This window comes from Cibotium barometz, chromosome 53 (genome assembly GCF_041138505.1).
Source record: "Cibotium barometz isolate CiBa-2024 chromosome 53, ASM4113850v1, whole genome shotgun sequence".
In the NCBI taxonomy this organism is placed as follows: Eukaryota; Viridiplantae; Streptophyta; class Polypodiopsida; order Cyatheales; family Cibotiaceae; genus Cibotium; species Cibotium barometz.
Genome location: NC_141098.1, coordinates 32,354,177 through 32,377,360, shown reverse-complemented (window position 1 = coordinate 32,377,360; position 23,184 = coordinate 32,354,177).

Here is a 23,184-nt window from a genome sequence, read left to right as displayed (position 1 = left end):
TGGTCCTTTAAGCAATTCATAGATCGCTATAGAACACAACCACGCACAATAGAGTGCAATGTCTTTGGACATGCCCATTGTCACCTGCAAATCCAAAACAAGTTGATACATATTAAATTCTCAGCTTATATGGCTTCTTAGGAACTTAGAAACATTCATAAATCCATACAACGCATAGGAACAAAGCAACGTCGAGATCCCAAACTTTATAAACTCATACAAGAATAATAACAAGAATTTCCTCCGCCAAGGCTACTTGTTGCCCCCCCTTCCTTCCTTAAGGAATTCACTCATTGTGGCATGCAATCCTGCCAATATCTTCAGTCGCTCCCTCTCCAAGGCAACATTTTGGCTAGAGGTCTCCTTGAGATGGTCCAATAGATGTTTCCCAGTATCGGCCATTGTGGCCAAAGATTCCTCATACTTGGGAGTCACTCGACGACTTGAGGACATGGGTGCTTGTGGCTTCTCGTCATCTAGTGCTATAGTTACTTCATCCTTGTCACCGCCGGGGAAAGTAGCATCATCCATTGTTGATGAAGAAGCGTGGCTAAGAGGAGTGACCGTGGCTCTATCGTGGTAATGCTCATCCACCACATCGAACCATTTACATGTGTGCCTCCTGTCATTGCCAGATACCGAGTTGTGAGCTTTGTCCACTCTATATTTTGCTAGCACCGCTTGCCACTTCTTGCGACAACTTTCACTATCCTTATTGAAATCAGGGTAAATGCCGGCTAGCTTTGTGGCCACCTTTGCCCACAAGTTGACCCCTTATTTCCCAGGATTGTTGAACTCCTCACTCATGCCCCCCCTGACATGAATGAGTTGGTCAACCCAAAAGTCTTGCCACTTGCTTTTCTTATTGTCGTTGTCGTCATCTTCCCCCAAGTCCACCACCACCTTCTTTTTGGAGTTCCTGGGTTTCTTTGGCGCAGGTTGGGTCTCTGACACAATCTCCTCATCGCTAGGCTCCTTCCTCATGCCACGAACTCGCTTTGGTTGAGAAGATAAAGGGGGGTTATTGAGCGAGTTGGGTGATGGCTTCCTGGGGAATTGGGAATGGAACCCATGTTTGGGATACCTAGGGGGGATGATCGATTAGGAGGTCGCACTACCATAGGTGAATGGGGGGGGCGAAACATGAAGGGAGAGTTTGGAGAAAAGGAAGGAGAATTGAGCATGGCTTGGAAGCCATGAGGTGGCACATGAAAAGGAGGATGGGGAAATGAATAGAAATTAGAGTGCGGGAGAGAAGTTTGGGAGAAAATAGGATCATCGTCGCCTCGTTGTTGCGATGAATCAAATTCATGGCTCGTGTTGGAATCCATAGTACCTACATCAAACACGAAGAGAATATTAGCACCACATAAATTAAAAACACATAGATAAGTCATGATAATGGAAATGCGGTTTGTGAGGGGTCACCTTATGCGCTCGCTTCATGTTGCCTCCCGCCCTTTTCGCACACCCCTAAAAGAAAAACAAAAGCACACAATGTCAAAGGCATGGCAAGTGTACCACAAAAACATTAAAAGAAAGGTAAATGGGTGGATAAAAAGAAAGCATGATTGAAGTGCATGTAAAAGCACCTTGGAGAATGGAACTTGTGAAGCTTATTATGTTCTCTAGAAATTCTAGAGGGTACAAAATCTCACCCTAAACCCTTTAATTTGTAGGAAATTGAAGGGTGTTGGGGGGGGGGGGTGGGGGGGGGGTTTGTACGTTGGAAAATGAACGTTGGAAAATGAACGTTTTGAAAAATGGACGTTGGGAATTTCGTGGGCTCCTCCTGCACGTGGAGGGTGGAATACTTTTGGGCGAGGGGGGGGGGGTCGGCACAACATCAACCCCCTTCTTCCATCACGTGGCAAGAGGGGGGGTGGATTTCCACCGCCCACTGTGAATGCAGAGTGCCATGGGGCACTCTGCGATTGCAGCGCAGGCTGGCGGCAGCTTGGCTGCCGCCTTATCTGAACCCGCCCTAATAAGTACTCCTTTGTGAAGTGGAGGGCCACCCTTTAATACTTAAAAAAATTGTAGTCATGGAGCTTTATTGCACTCTTCCTCTCTATTTTCTCAAGCTCACCACCCCTAGATTCTTGTAGCTATGGCGTCTATAGTATACTCTTGGGAATGGGCTATGGGCTCTTAAATGTAGCTAGGCTGCAGAGGGCTAGAGGCTTGGGCTGCAGAGCGAGTGAAGGATATGATGCATTTAAAGGCCTGAAAGAAAAGGTCTCAGTGTTCCCTTCGTAAAACAACTATGATGATTCAAAATAATAAGAGAAAAGTGGATCTTTTTTTTATTTGAAAAGGAAAAGTTGATCCTTGGCTATGGCGATGATGAGAACATGGAGCCATTAAAAACACACACAAGCTTTAAAACATAAAAAAGAAGATTATTATCAAAATGCAAATTATTATAAAAAAAGAAGATTATTATCAAAATGCAAATTCAGGAATATAATTCTTTTACAATAGGTTTTTGTTTTGTGAGTCGGATCTAACACGACCACAAACTCGAACAAAGAAACACTTTTGGCATTAGCTTCATCACTCCCATTTTTTAGAGTGGTTTTGGAGGGGACTCATTAAAGCATGACAGCTACCAAGTACTCCTTTGTGAGGAAGGTTGCCCCTTAATACCTAAAAAAAATTGTAGTCATGGAGCTTTATTTTGCTCTTCCTCTCTATTGTCTCAAGCTTGCCACCCCTACATTCTAACCGTGCAGCCTATAGCTATGGCGTCTACAATGTACTCTTGGGCATGGGCATTGGGCTCTCAAATGTAAATAGGTTCTAAAGAGCTAGAGGCTTTCGCTCGACCAGGCAAAGGACAGAATGTGGATGCTTTGGCATGGCGATGATTCAAAATAATAAGAGAAGTATATCCTTTTTTTTTGAAAGTAAAAGTAACTCCTTGGCTATGGTGATGATTGAAAACAATAAGAGAAAAGTAGATCCTTTTTTTATTCTAAAAGGAAAAGTAAATCCTTAGCTATGGTAATGGTGGATCCTTGGCTATGGCGATGTGATGAGATCAAATCTACCCAGATGCAAACATGGAGCTATTCAAAACACACTCAAGACTTTGAAAAATAAAACAGAAGATTTTTATAACTTTTTAACGATAGTTTTTTTGTTTTGAGGAGTTAAGTCTAACACAAGCACATACTCAAATAGAGAAATGCTTTTGTCATTAGCTTCATCACTCCCATTTTTTAGAGTCGTGGAGTTTTATTGTGCTCTTCCTCTCTATTTTCTCAAGCTCACCACATTCTAACCTTGTAGAAGCTGTGGCATCTGTAGTATACTCTTGGGCATAGGCATTGGGCTCTCAAATGTAGCTAGGCTCTAAAGGCATACAAGCTTGGGCTTAGGCAGGCAAAGGAAAGGATGCCATTAAAGGCCTAAGAGAAAAGACCCTTGCATTCCCTTCATAGGCCGATGATTTGAAATAATAAGAGAAAAGTGGATACTTTTTTTGGAGAGGAGAAGTGGATCCTTGGCTATGGCGATGATTTGAAATAATAAGAGAAATTAGGTCCTTTTTTTATTTGAAAAAGATAAGTGGATCCTTAGCTATGAGCTTTATTGCACTCTTCCTCTCTATCTTCTCAAGGTCGCCACCCCTACATTCTAACCTTGTAGCATATAGCTATGGCATATACAGTATACTTGGGCATGGGTGCTTAGCTCTAAAATGTGGCAAGTCTCCAAACACAGGTAGAGGCTTGTGCTCAAGCAAGCACAAGATAGGATGCCATAATAGGCCTAAGAGAAAAGGCCACTACATTCCCTCATGGCTAGTTAAGGATTCAGAATAATAATATATAAGTGGATACTTTTTTTAGAGAGGAAAATTGAATCCTTAGCTATGGTGATGATTCAAAATAAGAAGACAAAAGTGGGTCCTTGGCTATGGCAATGATTCAAAATAATAAGAGAAAAGAGAATAATTGGCTATGGCGATGATTCGAAACAATAAGAGAAAAGTGGGTCCTTTTTTTATTTGAAAAGGAAAAGTGGATCCTTGGCTATGGCGATGATGAGACCAAATCTTCTGATCAAACATGGAGCTATTCAAAATACACACACACTACTTTGAAAAAAAAATATTTTTATTAAAATTTAATTTTCAAGAATATATTTTTTATTAAAATGTAATTTTCAAGAATGTAAATTTTTTTTGAAAGGTTTTTTGTTTTGTGAGTAGGGTCTACCACGGCCTCAGACTCGAACAAAGAAACAATTTTGTCAGTAGCTTCATCAATCCCATTTTTTATAATGGTTTTATAGGGGACTCATCAGAGCATGATAGCTACCAAGTGCTCCTTTGTGAAGAGTCCAACAATGGAGGGCCACCCCTTAATACCTTAAAAAACATTGTAATCAAGGAGCTTTACTATGCTTTTCTTCTCCCTTTTCTTGAGCTCTTCATCGCCCCTACATTCTAGCCTTGCAACCTGTAGCTATTGCATCTGGAGTATGGGCATGGGCATTAGGCTCTCAATTGTAGCTAGCTCCAAAGGGGTAGAGGCTTAGGCTCGAGCAGGTGAATGATAGGATGCCCTATAGGTGCGAGAGAAAAGGCCCCTACATTCCCTTCATAGCAGCCGATGATTCAAAATAATAAGAGAAAAGGCCCCTACATTCCCTTCATTGTCGATGATTCAAAATAACAAGAGAAAAGTGTATCCGCTTTTTCAAAGAGGACAAGTGGATCCTTGTCTATGGCGATGATTCAAAATAATAAGAGAAAAGAGGGCTCTTTTTTTAATTCAAAAAGGAAAAGTGGATCCTTGGCTATGGGGATGATGAGACCAAATCTACGAATGAGAACATGGAGCTATTTAAAATACACACATGACTTTGAAAAATAAAAAAGAAGACTTTTATTAAAATGTAAATTTCATGAATATAACTTTTTTACGATAGGTTTTTTGTTTATGCGAGTCAGGTCTAGCATGGCCAAAGACTCGAATAGAGAAACAGGTATGTCATTTGCTTTATCACTCCTACTTCTAAGAATGGTTTTGTAGGGGACTCGTCAGAGCAAGTACTCCTTTGTGAAGAGTCCAATAGTGGAGGGCCACCCCTTAATACCTACAAACAATTATAGTCATGGAGCTTTATTGTGCTCTTCCTCTCTATTTTCTCAAGCTTGCCACCCCTATATTCTAACGTTGCATCCTGTAGCTATGGTGTCTATAGTATACTCTTAGGCATGGGTGTTGGGCTCTCAAATGTAGCTATGGTATTTGCACTATACTCTCGGGCATGGGCATTGGGCTTTCTATTGTAGCTAGGATCCAAAGGGCTAGAGGCTTGGGTTTGAGTAGACAAAGGATAAGATGCCATTCAAGGCTTGAGAGAAAAGGCTCTTACATTCACAACACCTGATGATTCGAAATAATAAGAGAAAAGGCCCATGCATTTTGTAATGAAGCAACACCTTAGTTTAAGTCTAGGACTTTGGTCATGGCCTCAAGTATAAAAGGGGGCTCATGGACTATCATTGTACATTTTTACCTTTTGAAAGCTTTTTGAACCTTTTTGACCTTTTGACATCTTGGCTCCTTTCTTGGAGATGGCCACTCATGGTCTAGGGCTCATGGCAAGCTTGATAGCCATCATCATGGGTGAGAGGTTAAATCACTTAGGCATTATGTGTGATTCTTACTCATTGCATGGGTGAGAGGTTAAATCACTTAGGCATTATGTGTGATTCTTGCTCATTGCATGCTAATCCATATGATGATTTATCCCAAATCTGAGCTTTATGATCACTCCATTTCAATTGATATCAAAGCTCTTGGCTTAGATCCTTGCTTAGGGAGTGATTAGATGATAATCATTTTGGATTATGCTTAGTCCAATTTTTAGAATGCATTTTCTTGATTTTGATTAGTGCTAATCATTTTTGGATTACTATTAATCCATATTTTTCTAAAATACATTTTCTTGATCAAGATTAGTGTTAATCATTTTTTAAATTTATTTTTACGCAGTTTTCAGATTTGCTAATTTCTTGTTTTGACAAGATTAGCAATGAAACTTGTGTTAATCATTTTTGAATTTGTATTAATCACTATTTTCAGAATCCTAATCTACTTTACTGTTTAATTTCTTGAACTTCTTGATCTTGATTTCTTTGTGACCATTGACCACCTTTTACATTCATCCATTCACATCCCCAAATAACATTAGCTTGCATCCATTCCAATCTCATAACATTCTAAGCTTCGTCTACCTTACTCCCACATACATGTACCCCATACATGACATGATGGGCACCATATTTCAACATTAAATGTATCTAAGCTCCAAAGGGTTAGAGTCTTGGTCTCGAGGAGTGAAGGATATGATGCCATTAAAGGCATGAGAGAAAGGCCCCCTGCGTTCCCTTTATCAGCTGCTTGTTGATGATCCAAAATAATAAGAGAAAAGTGGATCCTCTTTTTTGAGAGAGGGAAAGTGGATTCTTGGCTATGGCAATGATTCGAAATAATAAAAGAGAAGTGGATCCTTTTCTTAATTTGAAAAGGAAAGTGGATCCTTGGCTATGGTAGTGATGAGACCAAATCTGCCTGATGAGAACATGAAGCCATTCAAAACATACACAAGACTTTGAAAAATAAAAAAGAAGGTTTTTGTTAAAATGTAAATTTTAGAAATATAACTTTTTTATGATAGGTATTTTGTTTTTGTGAGTCGCGGGTCTAACACGGCCAAAGACTTGAATTGAGAAACACTTTTGTCCTTAGCTTCATTTTTTTTTTCAGAGTGGTTTTGCAGGGGACTTGTTAGAGCATGACAACTACTGATCACTCTACCAAAGTACTCCTTTGTGAAGAGTTCGGCAGTGGAGGTCTGCCCCTTAATACCTATTTTTTTTATTAGTCATGGAGCTTTATTGCGCTCTTCCTCTCTATTTTGTCAAGCTTGCCACCTCTACATTCTTGCCTTGGATCCGGTAGCTATGGTGTCTAATATACTCTTCGACATGGGCATTGGGCTTTGAAATGTAGCTATGGGGTTTATAGTCATATACTCTTGGGCATGGGCACTAGGCTCCAAAGGGCTAGAGGCTTGGGTTCGAGGAGGCGAAGGAAAGGATCTCATTAAAGGCCTTATAGAAAAGGCCCTGAATTCCCTTCAAAAGACCCCTACATTCCCTTTCACAGCAACAAGCCAATGATTCAAAATAATAAGAGAAAATTGGATTCTTTTTTTTTAGAGAGGAACTCTAGATTCTTGGCTATGGTTATGATTCATAATAAGAGAAAATAGTGGATCCTTGGTTAAAGTGATGATTAGAAAAAATCTACTGTGAACATGGAGCAGTTCAAAACAACACAAGGCTTTGAAAAATAAAAAAGAAGATTTTTATTAAAACGTAAAATTTAGGAATACAACTTTTTTATGATAGGTTTTTTGTTTTACGATTTCGGTCTAACACGACCACATACTAGATCATAGAAATGCTTTTGTCAATAGCTTCATCACTCCCATTTTTGAGAGTGGTTATGCAAGGGAATTATCAGATCATAATAGCTACCACAAGTACTCCTTTATGATGAAGAGTCCCGATAGTAGTGGAGGGCTACCCCTTAATATCTAAAGAAAATTATAGTCATGGAGATTTATTGTGATCTTCCTCTTTTTTTTCTTAACCTCGCCACCCCTACATTCTAATCTTGAGCTTGTAGCTATGACATCTATAGTATACTCTTGGGAATGGCACACTCGACTCTCAAATGTAGCTAGGCTCCAAAGGGCGAGAGGCTTAGGCTTGAGTAGGTGAAGGAGAGGATGCCATTAAAGGCCTAAGAGAAAAGGCCCATGCATTCCCTTCACACAACAATCGATGATAATAAGAGAAAAGTGTATCCTTTTATTTTTAGAGAGGAAAAGTGGATCCTTAGCTATGGTGATGACTCGAAATAATAAGAGAAAAGAGGTCCCTTTTTTTAATTTGAAAAGAAAAAGTTAATCTGTTGATGAGAATATGGAGCCGTTCCAAACACACACAAGGCTAAAAAAATAAAAGAAGTTTTTTATTAAAATGCAAATTTCAAGAATTTATAACTTTTTTACGTAGGTTTTTATTTTATGACTTGGATCTAACAAGGCCACAGACTTAAATAGAGAAATGCTTTTGTCCTTAGCTTAACCCATTTCTAAGAGTGGTTTTGTAGGGGACTCGTGAGGGCATGACATTTACCAACTACTCCTTTTTGTGAATAGTCCAACAATGGATCGTTTGCCATGTTATGGCTCACCCTAACCCCCCTTGAAACACATTCAACAAGAGATTACCTCATGAACCACAACTGTCGTGAGGATCTTTCCAATGGCCAAACTCGTAACCCTTGAGGTCTCCAAGCTCTACAACTCCTTGAGAAGCAATTCCATCTCGCCTCCCGCGAGCGTTGTCACATTGCCGCGTTGCACTACGGGTACTTGTCCCTTCTCTCACCTCACTTCACTCACACACACTCACAAAATGCATTAGGGAGAGAGATTAGCAAGAGGATTAGCAAGAGCAAGACTCAATTGCACATTGGGAGAGTATGTTAGGACTTCATCCTAGCTTGCTACCACATGCTCGAAGCAAGAATCGCCAAAAATACTCCCTCACACCATTACGGGCACTCGTCCAAATTGTAGCTTTGGACACCACTGCTTCATATCTTGAATGTTTGACCCTTTGGTGTATCTACCTTGAATCCTTGATGTAAGATAATGGTGGTAACTCTTGTTAATCCTAAGAATGGGTTAACATCCCCCCCTTCCTAATGGCGATTACGTTGAAGATTGTCGATGGCTTTGATGTTGATTGACGCTCAATGGTCTTTATCTCTCTGGAAGGAATAAGAAAAAGCTAGTTAGTGAATGAAAAGGTTAGTGGTTTATTGGAAATTCCTAACGGGGTGAGGGGGTGGGGTTTTTTGCGAGTGATTGCATTTTTATATTTGTATGAGCATGTTTTTTTTTTGGGATTTTTTGCTCTCTTTTTTTTGGCAATCGTAAGCAAGTTTACTTGTGATTTGTGTTAGTGGGGAAACTAAGATGTCAATAATGGGAGAGAAGAGAGGGAAGGATCCAGAGGAGTGTAGACAGAATCCTCAGAATGAGATGGTATTTCCTCATTTGATTCATTGATGCGACATTTATCATTTGAAGAAATTGGTCTTCGATGATGTCCCTTTGTGTGGCAGGATTCTTGTCAAATGTTGTTGAGTAGGACTGGTTTCTGCATGCTTCTTCCCATGTGTTTTTAATGTTTTTAATGTTTTTATGTATATTTAAGTGCTCTTATGAAGTAGATATACATGAAGTACAAGAATTGATTCAAATAGACTCTTATTGAACTGCTTTGTGTTGAACTGCTTTGTGTTGAAGTAGCCACTTGTTGTTGGTGAGGTTGAAAGAATTACGTTGACTTGCTAGGCTAATATAGATATCTTCACTAAGGATTGGAGGTCATCGACTTGTGAAGATAGTAGCGTCGTTTGGAGAGGTTTGTAATTTGAAGGAAAATTTCAAGCGATGGGTTGTACCATTGACCAGGCTTTTGCCCACAATGGTCCCCTTGTCCAGAGATGTACTTGGAAGTTGTTGATGGTGAGGCTTTGGTGCAAATGTCCTCTAGTGCATGAGTATGGATATGTACTCATGGAGTAGCTGCTATGTTAATAGTGTTAATATAGCCAAAAAAATAGTAAGCGATAAGCTTATCAAAATATAATGGCTATTGAAGATCCTTGTGGGATTTGCCATATGCATTACTCCCTAGTTTTTATGTGTTTGGAGTGACTGTCGATGATGAGGCTTTCAAGCATGTGGTTCTCCTTTGGTGGAGTTTGTCGATGAAGAGGCATAGGCTCTGGGGCTGTTCCTTTGAATTCCTTGTTAGAGATAGATGGTTGCGTGGGGGGAACTTCTTCAAGAATGGTTGTTGATTGCGAGATTTTGGCATTGAACTTCATTGGTGAGGATGGGGTTGAGGGAGTAGATGTTTTATTGGAGTCGGTCGTTGATGCAGATGGTAGGTTATTGTGTAGAGGGGCTTCTGTGGAAGTGGCTTGTAACCTTTTGCATTCAGCATCATAGAAATCCATTAAAGTTGGATCTTCTTCTTTGCAATATGGTATTGCTAACTTTTTGTCTCGTTGACCATCATGATGACTCAATCGCTAGCAAAGCATAGTGGTGCTTGGGCATCAATAGTCCATTTATGCCCCAAGATCAAATCTGCTTCCAACACATACTCAACCACAAAAAACTTGCAAGTAAGGGCGTTAGTTTCAATATACATTGTATGTTCAAAGTACCCCAAACATGGCATGTTTAAGTCTTATGTAAAGGGAATTCTTTCTGGATGATCCGTGAGTGTTGGTTGACCTAACAAATCCCATAACTTGAGGGTCATGATATTGTGTTATTGTGTTGGATAAAGCTGTGCTTGAGTTGTGGTGATTTCATTGGAAAGTTCTAATTTAACTAGAATCCTAGGGATGTTTTCAGTAAGATATGTTGGAAGTTCCAACTCCTCTAAGGTCTCTTCCTCCCATAAAAGCAATTGTACCATGCCTACAAGAGTGTTCAAGGTGACTATTTGCATAGATTCATCAATTGAATAGAATGAGTCATGTATCCAAGTTCCACCAAGGATGACATCATACTCAAGGGAATCTAGGGTAACATGAAATGTAAATTCTACATCTCCACCGATTGTTTGAGTAGGGATAAGTTTAGGTTATCCCAATCACACCCGTGTCTATTGTCATGATGTTATGACTAGCTTGAGGGCTAATCAACGCACGTTTGTGCTTAACATCATTGCCTGTAGGGAAATCCAACTATAGCATGATAGAATCTACAAGAGGGACCATGGATGTTTCAGTTTTTGTTTCAACTTCAGATCTCGTTTCTATTGCATATTCCCATTCACTTTCATCCTCTTTTTGGCTCTGAGCTTTTTCAAGAGTACTCAATGTGTACACTGGCACACTTGGTCCTCTGACAATTCTAAATAAGCTCTATTTGGAAACTTGCGAATCCTCACAGTCTTGTTCCATGGAGCTTTTTATGTCTTGGTATAACTCATGTTGAGCCCTTAAAGGCGCAAGTGCTGATGTTATGCTGGCTTTGTTGAAATTTTCTCAAGAAATACAACTTTATCTTAAACAAAGGCTAGGGAGTGCGCCAAGGCAAGGAGTAGCACCAATTGAAAAATAAGAGGTGGTTGATTCATACTGCTATAGGCACAATGGATGATGAGTGTTGCCTTCTATAAATTATAGCTCACAACCGATTGGATTCGATGCCATTCTCACCCGTTTCATATCTTGTCCACCTCCATGGTATGGCAAGCTAGCAATGCTTAGCAAAGCTTAGTAAAAGCCCTTGCAAAAGCCACTAAAAACCCTAGACACAAAGAGAGCTCATAGGTGCATCACATACATGTAGGTGGCAGCTGTCTTTTCCATCTTTTGAAATCAATTTCACATACACATGGCCAAAGGGAAAAAAATTTGAGCTACACCACATTTCGATGTCCAAATGTCCATTTGATAAGGTCTTTGCCACCCTTGTCCACTTTACTCAATTTTTAAATGATTGGTGCACTCAACATCACCATAGCTTTGGTTCCTAGCATCCATTTGCAACATTTTCCATGCTCTTTCCATGCTTGCACCAAGATTTTCAAGAAAATGTTGGAAAAGATCAAGAACCATAACTTCTTTTTTTATTTTTATTTTGCAAGAAGTGAATGCAAGAAGGAAGAAGAAGATGGATCAAAGGCTTGGCTTTGATACCAATGTAATAAAGAGAATCCATGTCTCTGATACCAATCCAAGAAAAGGAAGAGGAGAGAGAAGAGAGAAGAGAGAGATGCACTCATCACATGTGCATGCTAGGGAGCTACTTCAATTTGAAGCCTTGTCTATTTGCATGTAGCTGAACAAGGCCAAAATGGTGCAAAGAGTGTGTGACAATGTACCACCCTCTATCCGCAACATAACTCTTTGCAACAAGGAGTGCCACATTCTTTGACAACTTGATAGATAATTCATTCCACAGTGGCACTTCATAGTTAATATTTAGAGGAACGTAAAAACATTACAATCCAAGACATGTAATAGTAGGCAGTTTCACTTTGATTAGAAAAATGTATGAAGCCTCACCATGTTCGGATCTGAGATTTGAACAACAAAATTTGTTAGAAATTTTGCATACAATAAGTGTACCACCTCATCTGAAGCCTTGTTGTAAATTGTAAGATCTCATGTAGGTATTCTTCTAAAAAATAAAGGAATCCTACACACCGTGTACCATATTACATAACATTAAAGCACGACATTGACTCATGATGATTTCGTACAACATCTTGGCAACATTATGTAGAGGTACTTACCTGACCTTATTCTCATGACAGCTTGGACGCATCTAGTTGCAATACCTCAATATAGGTGGCATGGACATTCTCAACATCTATGAAAACAACCCCACATGGATTTTGATGTCATGACTCCAAATAGAAATAATGACTAAGATTAGGTTGAACACACTTACCTTTGATCTCAAAGGTGGATGTAATTATAGACTTCTTGATCTTTTTCTTAGAAGAACCTCTCTTACTCGAGTTTGGTACCTTGCTAGCCAAGAAGTCTAGACTCTTCTTGATAGAGGAGCTAGAGAGACTCCCTTTTTTCTTCTCTTTGTTTCTCTTCATGTAAGCTGATTCCACCTCTTTAACAACCTCTTTTGCATGTTGATTAGCATGCTCTAAAGACAAAATAGATGATAAAAGAAATCAACAATATAATCCCCAAAGCATGACAAATATCAAATGGCCAAATAGAACACATCTTTGTAGAGTGATGCTGTTAAGGCTCACCCTAACCCTCCTTAAAACAAATCCAAAAAGAAATTACCTGGTGAACCGCAACTATTGTGAGGATCTTTCCAATGGCCAAGCTCATAACCCTTGAGGTCCCCAAGCTCTACAACTCCTTGAGAAGAAATTCCACCGTGCCTCCTCCGCGAGCGTTGTCACACCACCACGTTACACTACGGGTACTCGTCCCTCCTCTCACCTCACTTCACTCGCACACACTCACAAGCATGCATTAGGGAGAGAGATTAGCAAGAGGATTAGTAAGAGCAAGACTCAATTGCACAATGGGAGAGTATGTTGTATTATGAGAGATATTCACTTATATACATGGCCATAAGTGTTCACACTCAATGAATTAAATCACTTAGGACTTCATCCTAGCTTGCTACCACACGCTCTTGAAGCGGGAATCATCATAAATACTCCGTCACACCATTATGGGCGCTCATCCAAGTTGTAGCTTTGGACACTATTGCTTCATATCTTGAATGTATGACCCTTTGGTGTATCTATCGTGACTCCTTGGTGTAAGATAATGTCGGTAACTCTTATTAACCCTAGGAATGGGTTAACATCTCCCCTTCCTAATAGAGATCACGTCCTCATCATCGTGTTGAAGACCTTTGTGTGGGGAGAATGAATCGAGCTTTGTAGATGGCTTGGATTTTGAGTGACGTTCAATGGTCTTCGTTCCTCCGGAAGGAATAAGAAAAGCTAGTTAGTGAATGAAGAGGTTAGTGGTTTAATGGGAATTCCCAACCGGGGGAGTGGGGTTTTTTGCAAATTATTTCATTTTTTACATTTGTGTGAGCATGCTTTTTTTTGGGGGGCTGTTTGCTCACTTGTTGTTGGCACTCATAAGCAATGTTACATGTGATTTGTGTTAGTGGGGATGCTAAGAGATATTGATAATGGGAGAGAAGAGAGGGAAGGATCTAGAGGAACATAGACTTCATCATTAGAATGAGATGGCAATTCTCAGATCCTTATTTAATTCATTGAAGCGACATTCATTATTTGAAGAAATTGGCCTTCGATGATGTCTCTTTGTGTGGTAGGATTCTTGTCAAATGTTGAGTAGGACATGTTTTTGTCCTCTTCTACCCATGTGATTTTTATGTTTTTATGTATATTTAAGTGCTCTTATGAAGTAGATATACACGAAGTATAAGAATTGAGTCATATAGACTCTTATTGAACTGCTCTGTGTGTTGAAGTAGCCACTTGTTGGTGAGGATTGAAAGAATTACATTAACTTGCGAGGCTAATATAGATATCTTCACTAAGGATTGAAGATCATTAAGTTGTGAAGATGGTGGCGTCATTTGGAGAGGTTTGTAAGTTGAAGGAAAATTCTAGGCGATGGGTTGTACCATTGACCAGGCTTTTGCACACCATGGCCCCCTTGTCCAGAGATGCACCTAGAAGTTATTGATGGTGAGGCTTTGGTGCAAATGTTCTCTTATGCATGAGTATGGATATGTACTCATGGAGCAGCTGCTACATTAATTTAGCCAAAATAATAGTAAGCAATAATCTTAACAAATGTACAATGGCTATTGAATATCGTTGGAAAAGGTTAATGCAGTAGATGGCTAATCCGTGAGATGAGGCTTAAATTGTGAAAGTGTAGGTTCTTAATCCGTGACACTATAATTCTCGTGAGAAACCTGAACTCATGAGATTACACATTTTTTTGGCCGTGAAGGGATATTCTGTGAGATGGCCTAAACCCGTGAAAGTTAATCCCGTGAAATGGTGTTTTCGTGAAAGTGCAGGCTGTGAATTGGAATTCTGTGAAAGGGAATTCTGTGAGAGGTAATTCTCTGAGATGGAATTCCATGAAAGTGCAGGCTATGAACTGGAATTCTGTGAAGTGTAATTCCATGAGATGGAATTCTGTGAAGTTTAATTGCATGAGAGTGCAGGCCGTGAATTGGAGTTCCATGAAAGGCAATTCCGTGAGAGATGTTGAGATATCAACCTTAACTAGTACTACGGGCAGACATTGATGACCTGCCTGGGTGATAGCTTGCGCATCTACACCACTGGGATGGTTGGTGAGATTATGGGGGGTGATATGCGGCCAATGGGATGATAGGCTGTGTGACAGCCATTTTGGATTACTAGAGACTGGCATAGTTATAGCGCTAACTCATTTAGTTGGGTTCACATTATTATGGACCCTTGTATGTTGTAGTAGTTGAGTACTAACCCATATAGTGTGTACTCTTATCTTTATGTTATGTTGGTTGAGTAGAGAAGAAGAAGATAGAAGAAAATTTAGCTATCCATCTCTCTTGTGTCTTGCTCTCTCTTGTGTATGTGTGTTTGCTTGCTAGGGTTTGAAGCTCTCCCTCTCCCCCACATTCTCTTTATGGTATCAGAGCCTGGTTCGTGTGAGAGCTAAGGAGGCAAGCAAGAGGCAAGAACAAGCAAGGATGGAAGCGGTACTACACGGGTAAGAGCACCATCATCTTTTTCCCCTTCTTGGTTTAGGCACAACACCCCCTCAGTAGCTATGGGAGCTACTCCGATCGAGGAGCTGTCTTCGTAGGAGCGGAGCTACAGGGCATGTATTTTATTCTATTGGATGGAATTTTAAAGCTAGATTCACGTTTTGGGTGCGTTACGGGTCCCGTTTTGTCACTGCAGGGGATATTTTTGATAGTTTTTTAGAAGTTCTCATAGAGAACTGTTTCTGCTCAAAATCTGGTTATTTCAGAGAGTGTAGCAGTGCATTTTGGAAGTGCATATAGGATTTTGCGTATGTATTGTTGATACTAGGTGTATGTACATGTACTCTGGTCACATTTGGTGACACTTAAGCTGTGCTGAAGTATCGCTGTGCAGCGGTTATAGGAGATACTACTATATTACAGGTTGCATACAGAAGTTGTGTGTTTGCAAGTTATTTGACTATTGCAGGAAAACATGTCTGATGGAATTAATCATATTGTTAGTGAGAAGCTGGATAAGAATAACTTCCATGCCTGGAAGTTCAGAATGACCAATTTCCTAATGGGTAAAGGATTTTGGGATTATGTAGAAGGAGACAATGAGGAGCCTCTAGAGTTATCTAAGGAGAATGCCACTCCTACAGATATAAAAGCATTCAAGGATTGGAATCAAGGTGCAAGAAAATTCATGTACTGGCTTTCAAATAAGTGTCACACACACTATGAAAGGACACATACATGATGCAAACACTCCAATAGTTGAATGGCAGAATCTGGTTTAGATGTTCCAAACTAACACAAAGGCAAGGAAGTTGTAGTTAAAGCAAGAGTTGCATACTGTGGAAAAGAAAAGTATGTCCATCAATGAATATACCTTAAAGATCAAGGGCATTGTTGAATCCCTTGGGTTTATCAATGTATTAGTGAGGAGGATGATGATTTGGTGAGTGTCTGTTTGAATGGGCTTGGCAAAGAGTACAAGCCATTCAAGACCTCCATTGCAGTTAGGGATAATATTCCCAACTTTTGGGACTTGATATCTATGGTGATCATATAAGAAAAGGCTTTAGGTGAGGATTCTTCTTCACAAAGCATCTTCACAAAGCAAGAATACATCGAAACATGCCTTCTACTCTAATTTAGGTAGAGGCAGAGGTAGAGGCCCGTGGTCAAGGCCAAGGTGGTGTGGCCGACAAGGAAATTAGAATTCTGAACAACAAAAGTCCAATGATTCACAGCAGCAATCATACACAGGTTGAAGAGGCCAGTCTAGAGGCAGAGGGAGCTAAAGAGGCCGAGATGGTTGGAAAAGAAATCAAAATGCAAATAGCATAGAGTGCTATTACTGTGGCAAACTAAGACACATGGCAAAGGACTGCTACAAAAAGCAGAATGATATTAAAAGTGGAAAGTTGCAGCAAGGCAACTATGCATCATCTAGCAAACATAGAGGTGATGACAGAAGTGAGCAGCTGTTTGCGATGCAGCACATGCTTAGTTCCATAACAGGGGATGTGTCAGGATCTCAAGATATATGGTATGTGGATTTTGGTGCCTCTAACCACATGACGAGTCATGCTGAGTGGTTTAGAGATATGTTGAAAATGGAAAAACCAGGTTATGTAGAAATAGGTGATGATACTGTGCATCCCATTGTGCATGTTGGTAAAGTGCCATTTGTCAGGCATTTTTCTGAGAGGTATTTTGGGCATATGTGTATACGGATGCATGGCATGTGTGAAGAGATTTGTTTGGGAATTGCGTTGCCAGGTGTACAGGGTGGACGGTTTTGTGTTGGGCTTGTTACAGGCCTGTCCGTGTGATCAACTGCAGGTGGTATCAGCTGTTCGGCCGCTTGATATGTGTGGGCACGTCAAAATACAATGGGCACTAAGTTGCATTTGAAGATGTGGTAAGCGTGGGAAGCAACTATTGATGTGGCCAAGGTAGCAAAGGACATGAGTGTGGAAGCATTGAGGGTGGCCATCCATTAGGCCTTACAAAAAATAATAAAAAATAATCAACATGGCTAATTATTAAAAAGCCACTTGGAGGCTTATTTGGCTGCCAACACATCTTCTGGAAAGTTGGCTAGCGCAGCAATGGAAACGAGGCGAAGCATGGGAGTCGGCACAGTTGTTGAAAAGTCGGTATGGTTGTTGTGTAGGTGGGGGTCTCATTGAGCATGTAGGCGCAAGGCGCTAGGGCGAAGGATGATCGTCAGTGAGTAGAGACGCAAAGGCAGGCGACTGGAGACATCGAAGCTAGGCTTGGTTGGAGTGGGTAGCTGCTCTGCAGGCTACAGAGAAGGCCGCCAGGGCGTCGCAGGTAGCTGCTTGTGGAGCGCAGTTGGTAGTCGGGCTGACGGGCAGCACAGGTGGTGGGGCCTCCCGTGTGAAGAGAAGAGTGCCGATGTGTGGGCTGGCATGGCTGAAGCGCAAGGAGAGAAGTGGGAGCTGCTGGTCGACAGTGGCGAGGCGAGCGTAAGAGTAGCTGAAGCCGACGGGCAGCAAGCGTGGAGGGCACACGTCACATTAGGGCTAAAAACGTCTCAAAATGGGCTGTGTAAGGAATTTTGCTAACTTGCTAATTAGTAGAATGTTGACGGTCAAAACGGCTCCAAATTTAGCCGTTTTGGGTATTTAAAGCGTATCTATCTGATTGAATACGTATCTAAGTGCATATTTTAAAATCTTAAAAAATAGATCGTTTTCATGCTACTCTTTAATGGCTCGTCTTGAAATTTGTCCTCTTTTAGTGACTACGCGGCAAAATGACCATTCTCTCCAAACGCGCTCTTATCCATTCTCCAAAAAAATTTCACTCCTCTACTTCTCTAAAAATTTCACAAGCTACATCTCATTCTCATTCTTCTGTGTCTCTCATGATCTAATAGCTCTGCTTATATTTTTTGCTCGGTTAGTAATGAGTGATACATCTAATCGTAAGTTTCATTTGAACATCAAGCTCAACCAAGAGTATGCAACTACACGGAGTGTCTACCAAAGATCCCTTTCATGTGCAAATGAAGCTCAACATCTTCGCAACGAAGGAAAGAAGCATATTGACCTATGGACAGATGGAAGTCTATATCCACCGGATCCCAAAACAGGAAGGTATCCTTCTTTTCACACACCACATGATTTGATTAGATTTGTTGGTGATGGGGAGGATGGCTTACTTGGTTATAGTTCAAGACTATCTCAATCACATATTAATTATGCAGAATATACTACATATCTTCAAAATACTTCATCTTTGAATGCAACAAAAATTTTAGAACTTGAAAACGAAATAGTGTCTTTGAAACAAGAAAATGATCAATTGAAATCCTTAAAAGAAACTCCAATAGGATTAAGAGCACGAGTAAAATGAATGCGGGATGTAGTTAACTTAACAGAGGGATCTGGACAAAGAAAAAAAAGGTTAAAACTTGTAAGAGATCATGTTACTAACCTTCTAGGATTTGACATGTCTAATGCTCAGGAAAGGGTAAGATTTTTGAATGAGCTTATGAATAGGTCGGATATCTTGAAACTTTTAGAACTTCCTGAAAATCAAACTAAAAAAAAACTGGTCTTTCAACATCTATTAAAAGGTATGGACTTATTAGTCCAGCCTTCCCAAATGCAAGAAGTTTGTGACACAGTGGGAGTGAGTAGAAAGGGATACAGAGCCATCTCTAAAACTTGGTTCAGGGTCCTTAAGTATTACAAAATCAAAGCTTTTGGGTTGCCTAGACCTCACAATGTTGGAAAATATAGAACTCTGTTAAATGAGGAAATTTCTAAACATTTCGGAGAGTATTTCCATATTGAGGGAACAATGCCATATGAGAGACAAAAAAAAAATCATCTTTTGAATACAACGTTTATAATAATATTTGGATGAACATTAGAAAAGTCCAATCTTTTATGGTGAGATATTACAACATAAGAGAAATAGATTGTGAAGGAAAACTTGTATTTGTTTTAAAATTAGATGAAGCTCAAATCCAAAAGTGTCAAAAAATGGAAAGAATATCTATATCCCTAATGAATAAAGCATTGGACTATAGTCAGGGTAAGCTTGATTCTCCATACCACAAAATTCAATCAGAAATGGAGCTATGGTGGATTGGATCAGCTCAGGTACCAGTAGAGAGTCATGAAACATTAAAGTGGCTCTTCTCAAAAACAGACATTCCTTCAGTTATTCAGAGCCAAAATACAGGTGAACACCTTCATGTTGACGACATAGGTGATTTCATTGTGGAATGGCATTTGAGTGCCGACCTCAAGGCCTTGAAGTGTATGTTTGGTGTATGTGGAGGAGCAAATACCAAATATCCATGTCTTTATTGCATGGCAAGCACAGGGACAAAAGAATGGCTTGCAGAAAATGAGATTGGAAAACCACCATCCAGAAATAATGTGAATGTTGCTGATTATCCAACTTCTGTTAAAATATGGGATCCAATTCTACCAATACATTTGAAAAATGTGCATATATGTACACTGCATGCAGAGATAAGAATCTTGGACAAATTGCTCAGACTTCATCTGGACTATGCATATTCTATTAAGCCGACTAAACTTGCAGATGAGTGCATAGAAAAGTGCGAAGCCTTGCTCTCTCAAATGGGTTTTCATGGTGGGGAAGTGCATCTTAAAAAAGATCCTGTTCTTTCTGGAGGTACAGGTGATGTTCTGCAAGATGTTTCAATGGGAGGAGCAAAAGCGAGAAGATTTTTGAGCAACCATGACACCAAACAAGTCAACGCAATGTGGAACTGTTGGAAACAGCTGTGTGTCATCACCACAAATGTCAAAAGTAGACCAGATGTAGCCAACAAACGTATGGAAGTTTGGAAAAAACTCGACAATTTTTTCAAAGTCCTTAGACGACAAGTTGGTTCAAATACTTATGCAGATGATTTCAAAAACGCAATAAAGCTTTTGATCAAAGCTATCACAGATGCCTGGGGAGAAAAAGACATAACTTATTACTTGGTGAGTATTCAGACTTATCAAAACAGTTATAAATTGGTGTGTCCAGACTTATTACTTGTAATTTCTTAAATGTACTAACAAAAATTTTCTTTGTAGCATATTCTTTACTTGCATGGACCATATTTTGCTACAAAAGGACCACTTGCAACATGGAATACACAAGGAATGGAAAAGTCTCATTATCAAGCGAGAACTTCCTTTTTTAAATATACCCGAAGAGGACGAGGTGGACAAAGAAGAAGCAATGCACTAAACGAATTATTCAATTGGTTCTACAGGAGGCAATTACAAAGGATGAGATCAAAGACCCAGCAATCTGAAACTACACCAACACCTCAAGAAAGAGACTAATGATTACTAACACATTTGTACCTCTAACAAAAAATTTTGTTGAAATAAAGTCGGTCCTTGCAAAATATTGTGTACATTAGTATTTGATTCTCTTGGGACTACTTGGCATGTCACCTCTGTATCTCAAAAATTTTCTCCTTCTATAACCTCCAAGAAGATTGATATCTGACACCTCAGCTGCAGCTGCATAGCTAGAGTAGCAAAGAAAGTATCCTGCTCTTGAGGCATTGAAACCTGCAGCATATCCAAAGATTCTAAGAGCAGCAGCTCTCTCCAGAAGCAAAACCTTGTTAGCATTTATTTGAAGGGGAGTATATCCCATGAACCTTGACAACACCTTCAAGGCAAATATTGGCAACTCAGCATCTTCAGAGAAGTTCATGTGGAATGCACAGAACACAGCCTTATCCAATGTAGGCAAGTAGTGCATGAGAGCAGATGAAGGCCTTCTTGACCTAGTTTCTGTAGATTTCACTCTGCTGCCTCTAGCTCTTTCCAGAAAATCATCCTTATCAAGCAATTCAATCTGCAAGACAAAAACCTCAATTAAAAAAAATTACAATCACAATAACATTTAACAAAAGATTAAATGGAAGCTACCTTCTGCAACTCATCCTCAATTACTACTTTGTCTTTCATCAAGTTGCATGAGCCAACCCTTTCCACTTTATCAGAATCTGCCTGAAGCTTGAAATCTCTGCCAAAAGACTCAATACCTAACTCAATTAGCCTGTTCTCAAAATCCTCATCACTCAAGGAAGGTTTCCCCTCTTCCATTTTTTTAAGGCACAAGGCAAGTGCATCAGTATAGCAGGGATAAATGAGTTGTCAGATGTTTGCAAATCAAGTGCCAAAAACTCTTCCTTTGGCTCTACTTCTGTATCAATAAAGTCTTTGGCCACTTCACAAGCTTCTGAAATTGCTGCAATACAGTAGTCTTCTCTGATATTGAAGAGACATTGAAGATAGGAAAGAGCAATAAAATCTTTCTCATTGATATAAAAGAAAGGAAGGTTTGGAAGAGTAACAGAGGATTCAGATATACTTGCTACCTCTGAAGGCTCTTCAGTAATAGTGGAAGCCCTAAATTCTGCAACATCAAGATTGGCACTTTCTCTCTCCTCAGCTTGAACATCAATTTCTTCCTCTTCTAAAACTTCACATTTCTCTAACTTTGAAACTGTGGTGACATTTAAGTTTTCTTCCTCATTCTCTGCATCAATTTCTGGTTGTTGCTCTTTATCCTGTATTTCTGCTTTCAAAAATAGGAAGAAAAGAAAGGAGACATCCTTGGGGACAAGGTTGCAATGCTTTTTATGGATAGGACAAGAAATGGATGAAGGGCATGTGAAAGAGGTTCTATTTGAAAATCTACTGAACCTCTTTGTTACTTTGGCTTTCTCCACAGATAGCTGTGTAAAATCTGTAAGGTGACAAAAATCATGGTCTCCGACACGAAAACAACGAGCTTGAATTGACATTTCAAATTGCTTGTACTCATCTTCAAGAATGTCCTTGAGCTTCAACAAAACATCTGAAAGAGAAAACCTTGGATTGAAAATCTCCACTGCATCAACGTATATCTTCATATCATGACCATCTTGCAAAATAGCATTCAAGAGTTTCTCACTTGGGCTTTCTTCAACAAGTTCATGTCAACCCGCAATACCTTTACTCATTGAGATATTTGAGAAAAATGCCTGAAAAATTCTGATGTGCCAGAACCAAGCGAAAATGAAAGGTCCAAAAAAATTGGAATGACTCTATCGCTTGGTGCGGGCTTTGACAATTCCAAGGTCTCGAAATAAATTTTGATTTTTGCAAAATAGGGTTTGGAAGAGAAAACGGTGCACAGCTTGATCTGACGCAAATGAGTGGTCCAAAACTGGGGAAAAAAATTGAAAGTGCGTGATTAAAAGACATTAAATAGTGACCGTTTATGCCACGTGGCAATAATGATTACATACCACGTGTACCCAACGGTACTTTGTACGACATATCCGAGGTATAAAAACTTAATATTGTTGAAAATATTCATTTTTTTCTCCGACACTGTATCAAGCAAAAGCAGGCTACCTTTTGTTTCCCAACCCGACTTTTCCCATATCAAGCGTTTTCACAATTCCCTACCCGAATCAAGCGATTACGCTCATCCGAGATCCTTGGATTCTCCGCATCGCTTCGTTCGGGACTTCTAGTTTTCTTTAGTTCCTGCCCGCATCAAGCGATTACACACATCCGATTCTCTAGGATTCTCCTCATCGCTTCGTTCGGGACTTCTAGTTTTCTTTAGTTCTTGCCCGCATCAAGCGATTACACACATCCGAACCTCTAGGATTCTCCTCATCGCTTCGTTCGGGACTTTTCCTTTCTTTTATTTCGTGCCCGAATCAAGCGATTATCACTTTCCATAATCTTTGGATTCGCTCTATCACTTCGTTCGGGCTACCTCATTTTTTTGTCCTATTAT